Source organism: Dipodomys merriami, unplaced genomic scaffold (genome assembly GCF_024711535.1).
Source record: "Dipodomys merriami isolate MVZ:Mamm:240054 unplaced genomic scaffold, mDipMer1.0.p SCAF_10, whole genome shotgun sequence".
In the NCBI taxonomy this organism is placed as follows: domain Eukaryota; kingdom Metazoa; phylum Chordata; class Mammalia; order Rodentia; family Heteromyidae; genus Dipodomys; species Dipodomys merriami.
In genome coordinates this window covers 40,114,052-40,130,325 of record NW_027202271.1, presented here as the reverse complement: position 1 = coordinate 40,130,325, position 16,274 = coordinate 40,114,052, and the positions used below count along the sequence as shown (strand labels likewise).

Here is a 16,274-nt window from a genome sequence, read left to right as displayed (position 1 = left end):
GCCAGTAACCATTCTGTTATCATGACATAAATCTCTGAATCATTTTAAAAACCTGGAATACAGTTCTTTACCCAATGAACAAAATTTATTTCTTCTGCAATCTTCCCATTATTAAAGTATGTCCCCAAATCAAGCAGGTTCACATCAGAGTTGGCATTTACTTCTCAATAAATATGTTTTCGGATACTTTTGGTGTCTTCATTTATCAGTAATGTGGGATTAAAGATTATTGATAATCTCAACCTGACTTTCAGCTAGCCATCAAATTGGTACCATCTATACCCACATAGACATTTTAAAGGACAAACATTATAATGGTGCTAAACTCTCATTACTGGCAAGGAAACTCATTTGCCCTCTATCTATGCAAACAGTATAATTTTGTGATTATTAGACAAAAATAAGTTGTTATGAAGAATCTCAAAGCCTCAGTTTAACTCATATTTTTTCTCTTTTCCTCTGAGCATTGTTTTGTCTCTCTCATTATGTATGTGTATAATATTCCTTCAAGATTCCCTTGGGTAATTACACCTATCAGCCTCTTCCTGAAACCTTACAGAAAAACAAAATCTCTTGATGATTACCTGGCTTTCTCTCTCCAGAACTTCCATTTTTAAATCAGAAACATTTCAAACAAAATGGTCGGATATGACTCCTACTGAGAGCGCCACTTTTTTTTTTTATTAGTTCTTCCTGTTAAACTTCTAGAAACGTCACTTAATGTTGTCCTTCTTAATATTGAATCTTCCCTGGGATTCTGGAACCTAACCCATGTCTTTTTAATAAACTTACTTAAAAATTAACCTATTTTGTTTCCAATGCTTGTCAAAGAACAACAAATTCAGAGGCTCCATATTAAAATTTTATTTTAAATTTCTTGCTCACAACTTGAGTAAAATACATGTGATATGGTGAAGAAAATATATGAGTATAATTAAATGTCATTACTTTCTCCAAGTTTGGACTGTTTGCTTTCTACAAAATTTATCCATCTTTCTAAGTGTCCTTTACCACTGCCCTTGGTGATAAGACACACAATAACAACCTCACATCTAAGAAAAGTTTCTTCCATTAAGTTCAGCAGAATTGTGTCATTGTGATGCAGCTTGCTATAAGATCTTCGCCTATGACAAGCTACTTTCTCTCAGCCAGTGACTCCATGTCTATCACCCCAGCCTTGGATATCAGCACTTATCTTTGAAAGTATTAGTCATTTATGAATAATGATATAAAAGCTTAACTGATCTCCAGAAAAGGAGCCTTTTATTACACTTTTCTAACAACCATTAATATCTCAACACTCAGCAGTTTTCTAATTTTCCTTTGTAAAAGGAAAAGTTATAACTACATGACAAAATTGTGTGAGACTCAAAACTATTACCAGTTTCATTAGTGAAAATGAAAGAGAGAGAAAAAAATAAAAACATGAGGTACACTATTATCAGACATGAGGCATTGGATTAAAAAGGAAAATCCTGAGAAGCATGCTTAAACATTTATTACAACAAGATTTCTGTTTCTAGCAAAATCATTCAGTAATTCTGCAAAACACAAATCCTTTAAAGTTAAGTTAGCTAACATTTTTGAAGCTGGAATAGATAATGGCCATGTTATATATTATCATGATATTTTGCCAAAGTATTGTCTAAACACAAAATAGAATGAAAACAATAGTCAACCAAGTAAAATGTTAATTTTAGAATTACATATATGAATAATTTAAGCAATATCATTGAGAAATAATATTATTTTAATCTCTGGGGGGCTATCATCTCTAAAAAGGAAATTTATTAGTTACATAGGACTCTATGTTAAGTGAAATTTACTTCACTAATGGTATTCTTCTTTTTCTTCTCAAAATTGAGAGAAATGGAAATTGAAATATTTCTTTTTTTATTGTGAAAATACTGTACAGAGGGGTTACAATTACATGGGCAAGATAATGAGTACATTTCTTATCAAGAATTGTAGCCTCCTCCTTTGTTTCCCCTTCGCATTCCTTCCCATCCTCCCCCTGCCCCCCACCCAATCTTCTCCGCCCCACCCCGCACCAATGTTGTAAAGTTCGTTTTCGAAATAATGACTTGTACATCTCATTCTTGCAATGGGTCCACCTGTATCCATATTTAACGATTTGTTTTTCTCCTTCCCCTCCACAAATTATACCGACATCAAATACAGTGAAAGCAGGAGTTATACTGTGGGGGAGGGACATACAAAGCAACAAAGAAATAATCTTATAAATATGTTAGAAACAATCGCATGAAAGAAAAAAAAAAACATTTGAATACATATCTTAGGGTTCATTTCCCTAACATCACCTTATCTGACCTTTTCTGCTTGACTCAGACATATGTTTGTATATACAATGTTAAGAAGAAAAACGATTAAGCTTACAAATTAAATTGCCTCTACTCTTTCTGTGAGTTTTATATTAACAATTTCTTCAAATTTGCTGTGGTAATCTCTTTCCCTTTCTCCCTTCCCTCTCCAATTTTCTCTCCCCCTCTCTCTGCTCTCTCTTCTCTCTCAGTGTCTCTCTCTTTCTCTGTCTCTGTCTGTTTCTCTGTCTCTGTGTCTCTTTCTCCTCTCTCCTCTCTCCTCTCTTCTCTCTCTCTCTCTCTCTCTCTCTCTCTCTCTCTCTCTCTCTCTCTCTCTCTCTCTCTCTCTCTCTCTCTCTCTCTCTGTGTCTCTCCCCCATTCTATTTCTTTATTTTTCCTGTACTGGTGTTTGAACCCAAGATCTTGTTTTTGCTAAGCAACTACTTTTCCCTTTGAACCACAACTCTAGCCATAATTTATTACTATTAAATGCAATTGAATTATTACTAATTTACAAAAGTTCTTTGTGTATTCTAGTTTTAAGTAACAACAGAAAGTTTTCAAAATTTGCCTCTTTTAAGACAGAATACCATAGCTATAATTAAGAAGAAATCAATTAGCATCTATATCTTTCTCTTCTTTGAAATAAAATGATACAAACATTGCAATGAGGAAACCCCTAACAGAGCCACTCATTTTCAGACTCTTGAGACATTACCTGAGTCAAAAAAAATCTAGCAGATGATACTTCTAAGTGTTAGAAAGAACAGCTCACTTTAAAAAGCAGAACATGTTTAAACTCAGCAGAGAAACTGAGCCTTGCTAGATAACAAAATTACATTTAAACGTAAATGCATATTGTCATTTTAGTGTGAATTATCAATTAGAGTTCGTTTTTGAGGGCAGCAGTAGTTCAATCAAGTACTCTCCATTCTTCATTTGTGTCTTAGTTATAAGAAGTGAGTTGAAACTGTATAATTATTTTTACAACATCATAACATTGTAGGAGAATTGGTTAGGGAAATAGCCTATATCCTTTAGTTCACTAGGAAAATGTGGGCCAGAAAAAAAAGAAAAAGCAGGTAGGCAAGCAAGCAAGATCTAAATGCTATTGAATTTTAGAATCAATTTATATTGACCAAAAGGAAGTTCCTACTCTACTGGGCACAGACCTGCTCTTTGCATCCCATTAAAAGTTACATGTTACATCTACTGCCAAATAAAGTAGAAAGTATTCATTGGAAACATTGATGTCAATGGCAGAATACAGTTCCTTTTTTATTTCTTCGTTCATTTTTATTTTAAATTCAGAATCAGGATTAAAATCTCATGAACCTATACAGATTTACCATTCCTAAAATACCACAGTTGAAAGCTATTCACTGCTAAATCAATTTTCAGCCTCCAAAGAAATTTTGAAATAGTCTACTCATTTTAACCTTTTATGTCATTTACAATTTTTACTAACTTTAGTGTTACCTACTCTGATTCAAAAATGCACTAGATAGATTTATTCCTGTAATTCAGTTCAACAGACTCCAGAGTACCTTATACAGGAGATTAGTTATTTCTGATATAAAATGAGCCTCAATTTTGAACACATAATACATATTCTGAACTTGTTATGTTTCCAAGTTAAGTAGAACGTAGTCTTAACAGTTATTTATAACTTAACTGGAAAACCATAACTGAAACTATCTGCTCTTGCAAATTACCCATTTAGTACAACTCTTATGTATTAAGAATTAAGGGTCTGGTAAGATGAATAGCAAAATCTAATCAATGACATGAAAAGTGTAAAATTCATTGAAAATATTGCAGAAAAAATGAATCTTGTCCCAAACACATGTAAATATTTTCTCACCAATATTTTCTAAGCAGTAAGGTAAATAACTTTTAATGCAGCTTTTATATCATATTATTGATTATAAATAATCTATATATTATTTACAATATGAAGCAAAATGTGTAGGTTAATTTCATGCAAATGTTATACCTTTCTCTCCAAGAAACTTGAGTACCTTTGAAATCATTACATACTCTGAACTACAAAAAACATGTATAACAAAGGAATAAATGCTAAATGTATTATTACTTCGAATTACTGCAAGGATCCCATGATAGATGAATGCAAATCATATAGGCTATTATTCAGATGGTTGTGCTTTGAGATATATATGTATGTAAAAATATATGTACTCAGAGAATATTCAAATAGGTATACTCAATTATGAAAGAAATGAAGCACTCATTATAACAAGAATATTTGAAAATAAGGACTGGAAGATAAAGATCAACTGCCTGAGAGGTTAATTAATTAAAATAACTGAGATCAGAACATGTTATGCATACTATTAGCTTTTAAGATTCAGGTATTTATACATGTTATCCTATATTTTTCCAATCTAAAAGTATTATCAAATATTATGAAGGCTAAAGTGAAGCTCAGAGAGAATAAACTACTAGCACATGCCGGGTGCCAGTGGCTCACACCTATAATCCTAACTAATCAGGAGGTGAGATCTGAAGATGGCAGTTCAAAGCCAGCCTGTGCAGGAAAGTCCATGAGACTTTTATCTCCAGTTAACCAACAGAAAACTGGAAGTGGCACTGTGGCTCAAGTGGTAGAGCATTTGCCTGGAGCTGAAGAGCTCAAGGACACCAGGCCCAGAGTTCAAGCCCCAAGAGTGACAAAAAACAAAAAACAAAAAATCAAAATCAAAACTACTTGCATTAAACTATGTAACTAGTAAAGATAGCTCATGATTTATTCTTCGAAATTTCCATGGCATTTGGCATCAAAATGTCATTTCTTATACTCTATATTCAATAGGCACACATGATGGGTTATTTTTTATTTGTTGTAAGAATCGCTAATATCTATTCACCAGAACTCACCAGTGTTGTCAAGGAAATACACATTCTGGAAGACTAAATTTGATTGTATTTTTTAATTGTAAAGGTGATGTACAGAAGATTACAGTTACATAAGTTAGGTAATGAATATTCTTTCTTTAGAACAGTGTCACCTATTCCCTGGTTTTCTCCTAGTTAAAAGTATTATAATAGACACCACTAAAGAACCCAAAAGGACAGTGTAGTGACATACAGCTGTTTTCTCAGCACTCTGAAGACTAATGTTTGAACCTGAGATTTTCTGGAGTTTTAATTGCCTTGCCTGAAGAAGGCTTAGATGCTTGCTTAATGGGATATACTTCTAGGTTAGGTTATAATTCGTTTGCACAACAGAGTAGTATGACATTCACTTCCTAGCTGTACTAGGACAGTGACATGAATTTGTGAGAAACTAACACACCCAGAGGACAGTGATATATCTGGTTTTTTGAAATTTCTGACAGAGAACTCCACCGGGAAGTTAAACTTACTAACAGTGTTGAGTGTCAGGTCCTGGTCAGACTAATATGGTAGGGTCTATAAGGAACAGTGCAAAACAGTATCGCTGATTTAAAGATTTCAGCTGTAGCCTTTGCAAGAAGAGCACTGTGCCTACCAGAGTGTTCTGATACGACACAAGTTAGAGCAGTGCTTGTTCTCACTGTGGCACTGCTCAATCCCATGGCTACCACTGGTTCAAGAATATCCATCCTCCCGTCAGAGCTCCTAGACCAGGTTGTTTTAGTTGCTGTCATTGTAGTTATGGGGTTTTTTTGGTCATGGGGCTTGAACTTTGGGCCTTGGCCCTGTCCCTCAGCTCTTCAGCTCAAGGCTAGCACTCTACCACTTGAGCCATTTCCAGTTTTCTGGTGGTTTATTGGAGATAAGAGTCTCACGGACTTTCCTGTCCAGGCTGGCTTTGAACCATGATCCTCAGAGCTCAGCCTCCTGAGTATTTAGGATTACAGGTGTGAGCCACAAGCACCCAGATTTCAGGAAGGTTTTTAAAGGTTGGCTACATACCAATTGCATCATTAGTTTGCTAGATTGCTTTGTCTTTTTTTTATTTTTATTTTTTAAATTTTATTTTATTTTATTTGTGAACATACTGTACAGAGGAGTTACAATTACATGGGCAGGATGATTGCTTTGTCTTTGTGTGACAAGCATTGCTAATACAGCTGACCTAGCTCATGTCCAGGGAACAAGTTCTTTTCTAGGAAGTATTAGCAATAGTGGGGCCCTCAACATAGCCCTCCCAAATCCTTTGATTTTTTTTTTTTTGGTTATTTTGGTTTATTGCCTCTTCACTTGGCAAAAAGACTGGGGATGTGAAAGAAGTATTTCAAGGCCATGCTGTTAAATGTCCTCTTTTTCTCAACCATCATACATGAATGCTACACTTCACCTTATAATGGGGCCATTTGGGTTAAATAAAATATTTTAATGCATTATACCCCAGGCATAAACTCCATTTGCTCAGTGAAAATGATAGTATAGTTAAGGAACTTGTATTTTCTTCATAATTTCAGATTCAGTATTCCAGAGTAAGTTGATCCATATGATGTACTAAGACTATGCAAAAAAATGAAAACTCCAAATGCATACTAGTCCAACATTTCTGAATTCTTTCAGAATTGAATTGAGCAATCAGGTTAGGAGAGTTGCACTCTACCATCATTTTTCAGAGACCAATATTTCTTTTATTGTTGCTGTGCAAGCTAAGAGGTAATGTGGGTGCCAATACAATTGAAGTACTTTATAAGTGTATATAAAAATAGAAAAAGAAACTACTTTATAATTGTAAAAAATACAAAGATACAGACAGCTAGGGGGTGAATCTGATCAAAGCATGTTGGATGTTCACATAAAAATATCACAGCAAAACTCCATGAATGTAATCAATATACATAAATTTTTAAAAACTTTTAAAATGTTTTCATCCAAATGAGGAAGAACCAAGCAAGTAGAGGAAAACCATGCATAGTTTATGGGCCAGGACAAGATGAGGTGATTCATCACTTTGGTTTTTGTTCTACTAGGTAGAATTTAATCACACAACAACAAAGAAGTCTGAGAAAGAATAGTTCAGTGGTGTCTCTACAAATAAGGTGAAAATGGACTCCAATAAGTAGTAAACTGATTCCCTAGTTAGAAAACAAAGGACCCACCAGTGATCCACAGCCCAATGGTCCAGTACTTCTAAATAGTCATTGTAATCATCCTAGCAATAGAGGAAACATTTGACTAGTTGTTAAATGCACTTCCTGGATCTTGGGTTCATTGGTCTCACTGACTCTAAACTCCATCTACTGTGAAGTACTTCATTATCCATTATCCATGTATAATTTTCATCCCTACCACCTGTTTAAGGTAAATTGTACTGAAGGGATATTAAAGTTGGAACTTTAAAGGTAAAACAAATGGAAGAAAATTTAGGTGATTCTTCTAGGTTCCCTAAAAATAAATAAATAAATCTAAAAGTTACTAAATTCTTATCTATTTGCTTTGGGTTATTTTACTTTGCAACGGACCACATTGGAAATCTGCCTTCCTTTCTTGTGATTTGTGATCAAATATATGATAGCACTAAAGTCCAGTTCATATTTTCATGAAAAATAAATGTGTTACTTCAGTCCTTCAGGGTTAATTGTGCTAGATTTTCATCCTATTATTCTTTACATAGAGCTCCATGTGTTTGCATAAAGATGCATCTACCATTATCTCAAATTGGGCTACATTGGTTTTAAGTGGATTTTGAAATTTTTATTCTGTCTTATTTCTAATAAATGGCAAAATGTTTTGCTGGTGTTTTTAGTGGTGCTGGGGACTGAACTCAGGGTCGTTTATCAGAACTCAGGGTCGTTTATCAGTCAGAAAGTGTCCCACCACTAAGCTTTTAACTCAAGGCTTCTTAATAAATATCAGATATTTAGATAGTTGAATTTTTTCATAGGTCCAACTTGAAATACTTGATTTTTTTTTCATTTATGTTTCAAGATGAGTCTGGAACTTGAACTCAGTACCTGATGCTTACATTCATTGGCTGATACAGTACAATTGCACTATACCTTCATTCTTTCTTTCTTTCTTTTGTTGATTTTTTAAAATTAAGTAATAGATTCAATGTTCTTTCTGATTCTTCTTTCTGATTCTGTGCTTTCTATTTTTAACTGGATTAACATAATTATTTTCATCACCTCTTTTGGTTTAGAGTATATATATAGAGAGAGAGAGATACACATACACATACACACACATATAGAGAGAGAGAGACACACACGCAAACACACACATACATTCTGAAACAAAAGAGAAGAATATATACATATATATATATTTGAAAGGATGCAATAACTTGGACTCAAACAATTTTCTCTGATATGATATTTGAAGGTGAAAATGTTTACACTTAAATTTCACTTATAGCAAAGTTGGATAGGAAGTCACACACCCACTGATTAAATTAGAGCCCCAAGAAGAGGAATAATAATATTCTAGGCCTCAAATATAGATGTATTACAACAGGAACAAATTATATTCTAGAATGGCACTGTAGTGTATGGAATCACTATTAGTAAGAGGCAGGAAATTAACACTTACAAAAGCAAATCAAATACAACCTCATATGAGAAAATTGTTGGACATAGCCTATAAAATCTAGACGTATTATATGATAAGAAATAAAATGAAGTCCCTTAAAATTTTGGCTGAAACCTATTAAAAGTAGCATTGAGCATTTATCAATGGGTTTAAAAATAGTTTATAGCATTCTGAAGAGGTAATTGAAGATTCGCAAGATGTGTTAGTAGAAACTGTAAAGATAGTGAAATAAAAGGCAAAAAGAGAGAAAACACAAAGCCACAAGTGAAGAGCAAACAAACATGAGAAGAAATATGTAAAGTTAATTTCAGGAAAGAAAAGAAGGAAGAAGAAAGCAAAGAAGCAAGCTAGGAAGGAAGGAGACTAGAAAAAATATTTGATTTTATACTGATAGGATTTTCTATCATCTATAAATACAAGAAATATCATTCCAGAGATTCAAATGTCTTAACAAAACCCAAAAGGAATACATACATAGGTTAGTACAATTAGCACAAATGTAACAGACTAAATTCACATATTCTTTATTAATGAGTCAAAGGTATATTGAACATCCATTGTCAAATGAGAGTGATTAAAGAGTCTTCTACATCATGGTCACTTGAAGCTCATTCCTATAAAAACATCTTGTAATTGCATCAATATGAGTGAAAAGGAGTAGAGAAATTTAGGAGACCCAATGCAGCAAATAGTATTATTATTTTGTCTATTCAAACATAGTATAATTTTTTATTTTTATTTTTGTTTTTTTTGTGGGGCTTGAACTCTGGGCTTGGGCGCTGTCCCTCAGCTCTTCAGCTCAAGGCTAGCACTCAACCACTTGAGCCACAGTGCCACTTCTGGTTTTCTAGTGGTTTATTGGAGATGAGAGTCTCACCGACTTTCCTGCTTCAGGCTGGCTTTGAACCACGATCCTCAGATCTTAGCTTACTGAGTAGTTAGGATTACAGGCATGAGCCACCGGCGCCTAGCACATATTCTAATTTAATAAACTAACAACTAAAAGGAAAAGTCTCAAAAGCATCTAGAAAAATAAATTTCTTCAGTACAGATATATTGACAAGTGACATCTTAAATGTAATAACAAAATTAAAGAGCTCTCTTTAATGTAAAGGAGAAAATAAATAGCTGATAAACAAGAATTCTTCACTCACTGGCCCTTATTATTGAACAAAGGTTTGACCATGCCACAAAATTGACTTCATTGGATTTAACCAAAAGCAATGAGATATATCTCAACATAATTCCCTCAAATATATTGTAATGTATTTAAATCTTTCTTTCTATATTTAATTTTAAATGTTTTACAAAGTGCCTTTATGAAGATACAGAGCCTACCACTTCCATTGCTGTATGAAGAATACAATTATTTGGTGCAAACAGCACCAAATGTGGTACACACACACACACACACACACACACACACACACACACTCACGTATGTTTATAACACAGCTTTATATATGCAAATGTATATAGAACTGGTATCAGGGGGCTGGGAAGGTGGCTCAGTGGTAGAGTGCTTGCCTTGCATGCATGAGGCCCTGGGTTCAATTCCTCAGCACCACATAAGCAAAAAGAAAAATGCTGGAAGTGGCGCTGTGGCTCAAGTGGTAGAGCACTAGCCTTGAGCTGAAGAGCTGAGGGACAGTGCCCAGGCCCAGAGTTCGGACCCAAGACTGGATCCAAGGAAAAAAAAAAGAACTGGTATCAGTACCCACATCTGTAATCCTTAATTCTGAGGTAAAGATTTAAAGGGAAATGGTTCAAAGCTAGCCTAAACAAAAACATTGACAAGAACCATCTCAATCAGTAGCTGAGTACAGTGAGAATGCCCCTCCCATGCCAGCTATGTAGGAGGCTGATTTAGACATCTGAAGTTCCAGGACAAAAAGTTTCAGACAAAAATGTTAGACGTAGTCCTAAATAAACGAGTATGGAAAAGGCCTGGGCTAAAGTAGAGCTTTATTTAGCAAGCCTAAATCCCTGAGCCCAAGATTCAAATCCCAGTAAAGACAGAAGAGAGACAGAGAGAGGAGAGACAGAGACAGAGATATAGAGACAGAGACAGAGAGTCAGAGACAGAGAGAGGCAGACAGACAGAAACACAGACAGGTAAAGAAGACAGAGATGGAGACAGAGACAGAGACAAAGAAAAGAGGAGAGAAAGATTATCAAGTAAATTCCTACATCCCAGTTTATTATTTTGTTGATGATTTTCTTCTTTTACTACTTTGGGGCATTTCCTCCCAGATTAATTAGAAGTTTAATGCAATTGCTTCCATCAAACTAGATCATCTTGCAATGTTTATATTTCTGTAGCATAATGTTTACTTTCTTCATTGGCTTAATTAACTTAGATGAAATGCTTGCACATTGCTGTAGAGATGTTACAGATTAATTACTATTTAACAGACAAGATGAAAAGTGTCATGTAAATTTTAAACACTCCAATTATAACTTAACTATAATTTTACTAAAATGTATAGGGAAATTATAAGGATGCCACATTAAAAAATATTACATATTATTGAAAATAATAGCAATGACAAAAGTGCATTCAACTGTATATCACAATTTGAAGGAAGGAAATGTATAATAAATATCTTTCTGTAGTGCCTGATCAATTTCTTAATTATTTAAAAACCAATAAAATATGAAGTTTTATTTTTGTTTTGGGGTTTTTTTGTTTTGTTTTGTTCTTTTTCTATCTGTGGAGCCTGAACTCTGGGCCTGGGTGTTGTCCCTGAGCTCTTCAGCTCAAAGCTAGCTTTCTACCACTTGAGCCAGAGAGCCACATCTGGCTTTTTCTGCTTATGTGGTGCTGAGGAATCAAACCCAGGGCCTCATGAATGCAAGGCAACCACTCTACCACTGAGCCACCTTCCCAGCCCAGAAAACAGAGTTTTTAAAATTAATATAAAGTATATTTTTAAAAATAAATCCTTTTGATTCTTTGTATCATACCTTCACAAATTTGTGTTTCCAGATTTTGGAACAATCCTATTGCTTTTACTAGCTGGGCCCTAGTTGGCTTATGCTTATAATCCTAACTAATTAGGAGCCCAAGATTTGAACACTGTAGTTGGAAGACAACCCAGGCAGGAAATTAAGCACCCAAAAACCATAAGTAATAATGTGGCTCAAATGGTAGAGTACTGACTGGAGCACAAAAGCTCAGGGATAGTACCCACACAACCCTGGGTTCAAGCCCTAGCACACACACAAGAAACATGGTATTGGTATTGATTTTCTAACAGTGGTATGGTAGCTCATGATTTATAATTATAATAGCCAGTTTTATTGTGAGACTTTGGCTGTTCATCAAATTTTTAGGCACTTTCAAAGTAAACAAAAAATAAAAAGGGAAACCTTTATGTTATTGCCATGAGTGGAACAGGATTTTGTTTGGAACAGGATCTCCATGATCAAAATTATGCAGTGTTAAAACTAATCATTTCAATAAATACTGTAAGAAAATTCTATTTCAAAACTCTAAAGGCTTCATTAAGTAGAAACAATAAATTATGTGTTCATAGGATGAAAAATTGAATGTTTTTTTATTAAATGTTTCCATCTCATTTCACACATATAATATTTAGTTGCTTAAATATGTGTTACATAATATTATTTAATTGTAAGATGAAAGTTCTTTCAGTTGAGCTTGACATCAACATTACTGAAGATTGGTATGGTGTACCATAAGTAAAGTACAGTTAAAACTTGTTCTGTAATTAAGCAGTTGAAATAATTAAATATTGACAAATACCATAACATCATTAGAGTGTCAGCATTCAATGATGTCTTGTGATGTTTCTTTAAATCTTAGTTTTTATCATTCAAACATTTCTGGTTTTCAGGTGGTTTATTGGAGATAAGATTTTCAGGGCCTTTCTTGCCTGGTCTGGCTTTGAACTGCGATCCTTAAATCTCAGCTTCCTAAGTAGCTAGGATTACAGGTGTGAGCCATTGGCAACTTGCATGAAAATGGGAGTTTGTCAGCTCTCTGAGAACAGAGAAGTTAGCAAATCCTGCATAAGATAGTTTGCCAGTATATGTTTTTAAATAAACTACAGCTGAAAATTTTTGCCTTCATCTATTTTGCCTGGAAGTAGACATTTTCCTCCAAGGTCCTAGGTCTTTATCTCCTGCTATTGTATAAGCACCACAGATGTAGAAAGCAGGGAGAATAATTTTATAGTCATTTTTTCCCTAAAACAAATTATTATTTCGATGCTATTTTCTTTTTTTTATTGTAAAAATACCATACAGAGGGGTTACAATTACATGGGCAAGGTAATGAGTACATTTCTTATCAAGCATTGTTGCCTCCTACTTTCTTTCCCCTTCCTATACCTTCCCATCTCCCCACCACCCACCCCACGCCAAAGTTGTAAAGTTCGTTTTTCGACATAACAACTTGTACATCTCATTGTTGCAATGGGTCCACCTGTATCCCTGTTTAAACAATTTGTTTTTTTCCTTCCCCTCCACAAATTATACCAACATCACATACGGTGAATACAGGGGTTATACCATGGGGGAGGGACATATAAAGCAACAAAGAAATCATCTTATAAATATGTTAGAAACAATTGCAAGAAATAAAAACCATTTGAGTCCTTATCTTGGGGTTCATTTCACCTAACTTCAACTTATCTGACCGTTTCTGCTTATCTCAGACATATACTAGTTATTGCAAATAATTTTCACTTCAGGTTTTATGTCTTCTTTGATCTCAAATTTCATCCATACCACTTAAAGAAAAAAAGCCTATATAATATTAGCTTTCATTGTATAAATTTGCTTTTCCTCAGTCCCACTATTTTTTTTAATTGTGAAAATACTGTACAGAGGAGTTACAATTACATGGGCAAGATAATGAGTACATTTCTTATCAAGCATTGTTGCCTCCTCCTTTGTTTCCCTTTCCTATCCCTTCCCATCTTCTCCCATCCCCATACCCTCATCTCTCCCTCCCCGCCAGCCAAAGTTGTAAAGTTCGTTTTTCAACATAGCGACTTGTACATCTCATTGTTGCTCAGTCCCACTATTAATGTGCTTTCCTATTTCATAATTACCACATTTTATAGTCAATGTATAGTACACAATGAGTCCAATTTCATCATTTAAATAGTTCTATTAAAATCATATTTCCTTTTATACTAGAAAATGACCATTTCAGATATGTATGTTTGAGAAAATGTAGAAATATTCTGCCCAGAGACATGTAACACAATTATATTGATTCCTAGTCTTCAACTCTCTTAGTAATTTTACCAAAACAAAGAAAATGGATTTTATTTAGCATAATTTCACTTTTATTGTCTACAATCACTCATAGTAATCTTTGTTTATCCTCAAAATATATACATACCATCTATTACCCAACCTATTATCGAAGCATTCAATTCAATGTTACAAGCCCTTGGCTTATGAGTATATATTTCCCATAATTTTATAAAAAGTTACTTTTGACATTCAGCATTAGCAATAGCTTAGTGATCTTGTTAGGAGTTCATGATGTCAACTTTCCTCTATTGTCACTGTCTATGGGCTATCTTTTCATGATCACATTATAAAAGGTCTGTGTAGGCAAAGATAAGGACTAGCTGACATTCACAGGATGTTTGACCTTATTCACACGATTGCTGAGTAACTCCTCTGAGATAGATGCTTTCCAATAGGCTCATTATTACCGAACTCTTCTCAGATGTGTTGTTGTCTGTGAAATTCAAATCTTGTTTCTTGTAAGACTGAGCAACTGCACAACTATTCCTAATTCCCCATAAGTTATATATACCACCTTTCAGTCTCACTCTCTCACAAATACCTTAAACAGTGTTAAGTTCATTCTCTTGTCCCAGCACATAGCTAAACTAGGAAATGAAACTGGATCACTTTGAGAAATCTGAAGCTAGAACTACTGATCATTACTATGATCTTTTTGAAGACTTCTATTCAAACCACTACTATTTGAACTTGCTTAAATGTGGAAACAGAATGAAATATTGCAATTTGCTGTTTTGGTGACTGATGCTTGTCAGCAAAGTTGTTTTGTTTTGTTTTGTTTTCCCCAATATTTTCCAAGTCAAAGTCACTTTAATACTGAACATCTCTAATGTCTAAGAACAACATGGCATGTGTAATAGTTAACACTAGAAATTCTTGTCTTTCAGGGCACTTTCACTCTAATGTTATACTAGCCATCATGTACATTGTAATGATTAAAGATACCTTATTCTGATGGATTGTTAACATCCCATGGTCAAAGCTGGTTTTGAGTCTCATTAATCTCCGCAGTATTAAGGAAGTGACAGTAACTCTTAAATTTATTTCTGGTCTCTAACCATTAGCTACCCCGATGTTCTACAATAGTTTTCTTATTATTAGTCAAAATATTTTTACATGCTTTTTAGAGAACTTGGATAATGGATGGTTCTCCATTGATATAATAATGTCTTCTAACGTATCCATCTCTCTGTGCATTCTGACAATACCTTCAAACTGTGACAACATAATTAATGTATCTCAAATAATTTAACATACTTAATCATGATGTTATCAGTTCAAGAAAATGTTGTAGTGGCCTATAATGTCCAGCTCCAAATGTTAAGACATACAAAAATATGAAAATGTTTTTCAAAAATAGATTTGTTTCCAATTAGTACATATTAAATGTATGTAGTCATATGATATGGCATATAGATGTATATAGTCAACCATTAGTGCTCAGACTAGAGTAGTCGTTTCTACCATCTCTGACAAATATCTTTTTTGGGGGGGGTCCGGTCGTGGGGCCTGAACTCTGGGCCTGGGCGCTGTCCCTCAGCTCTTCAGCTCAAGGCTAGTGCTCTACCACTTGAGCCACAGTGCCACTTCTGGCTTTTTTCTTTTTGCTTATGTGGTGCTGAGGAATCGAACCCAGGGCCTCGGGCATGCAAGGCAAGCGCTCTACCACTGAGCCACCTTCCCAGCCCCAAATATCATTTTTTAAAATTAAGAACATCCATTTTACATTAGTTATTTTGAGATATTGAATTAATTGTTGTCAGATACAGACATCCTATTGTGCTATAGAACACTGGTTATTATTCTTCAGTCCATCTGTACCCCTGTTATATTTTGAAAGATGGAGGGGTAATGTTTTGTTTCTTCATGAGCCTTCTCTAGAGATTGTGAGGTTTCATCCTTTCTCTTTTACATCCCTGGGCATGTTCTTAAACCATTGTCTATATTAACTTGGAAGTATTTCCTTTTTTTTAATTGTGAAAATACCGTATAGAGGGGTTACAATTACATGGGCAAGGTAATGATTTGATGTTGGTATAATTTGTGGAGGGGAAGGGCAACAACAAATCGTTTAAATATGGATACAGGTGGACCCATTGCAACAATGAGATGTACAAGTCATTATGTCGAAAACAAACTTTACATCCTTGGTGGGAGAGGGG

At 34.5% G+C, this 16,274-nt stretch overlaps 1 protein-coding gene across 1 annotated transcript in view; it reads left to right on the top strand.

The window, feature by feature from the left end:
• Mgat4c (MGAT4 family member C) overlaps positions 1–16,274 on the top strand; it is a 180,788-nt gene that overhangs the window by 88,085 nt on the left and 76,429 nt on the right. The window lies entirely within an intron of this gene.